Source organism: Anopheles stephensi, unplaced genomic scaffold (genome assembly GCF_013141755.1).
Source record: "Anopheles stephensi strain Indian unplaced genomic scaffold, UCI_ANSTEP_V1.0 ucontig202, whole genome shotgun sequence".
NCBI lineage: Eukaryota > Metazoa > Arthropoda > Insecta > Diptera > Culicidae > Anopheles > Anopheles stephensi.
In genome coordinates this window covers 21,732-22,500 of record NW_023405128.1, presented here as the reverse complement: position 1 = coordinate 22,500, position 769 = coordinate 21,732, and the positions used below count along the sequence as shown (strand labels likewise).

The following is a 769-nucleotide window of genomic DNA, read 5'->3' as shown; positions in this document are numbered from 1 at the left end:
AGAATCGGTGATAAATCACCCCTGTCGTGCTAACCTCACTCACCCACACGGCGTGAGCACGTCTCGCGACTGCAACTGGATGCGAGGAAAGATACGAGCGCGTTGGGCCGCAAGTGTTACTCGACCCGAGCCAACCGGTGGAAGTCCCCGTGCAATTGGTGATAACCTTATATGCTGTGGTGGATACATCCGTTGGTTGATACTAGAGGTCGAACCGTGCGACTTGACGCGCGCTCGCTCTTCACCCATGCTCACATGTGTGTGTGTGTGTTTAGGTTTGTGTACCATACCTCGTATGTCTCTCTGTGTTAGCACTCTCACTTTCAGCGCCCACGGTCCCGACAAGGATGCGGATCCGAGCACGCCATGCTGCGACAGCCTACCCCCCTATGATGGGGTCAGGACGGTCAGTTTGGTTAGAGTGTTGAGATAACTTGGTAGGCACTCAAGGATGTGTGCATCGGTCGGGTTGAGTCGTCCGATGCGCCATATGCGTTCAACGTGTCGATGTTCATGTGTCCTGCAGTTCACATTCTGACGCGCATTTAGCTGCGGTCTTCATCGATCCATGAGCCGAGTGATCCCCTGCCTAGGGTTTAACGTACACACCGAACTAGTTGATGAATGGAACCGAAGTCCATCCATCCATTATACACATACCAACACACAACTCTGGTTCCCTAGTACCACACTGCAGGCGCCCACGGCCCCGACGGTTGCGGAGCCGAGCACGCCAAAGTGCGACTGTCGATCACCCCTTTGTGACACG

At 54.6% G+C, this 769-nt stretch overlaps 1 non-coding gene across 1 annotated transcript; it reads right to left on the bottom strand.

Moving 5' to 3' along the window:
- Window positions 1–439: 439 nt before the first annotated feature.
- On the bottom strand, window positions 440–597 carry LOC118515908. Its single transcript, XR_004907512.1, has one exon. It is a non-coding gene; the product is annotated as a 5.8S ribosomal RNA (ribosomal RNA).
- Between the last annotated feature and the right edge of the window lie 172 nt (window positions 598–769).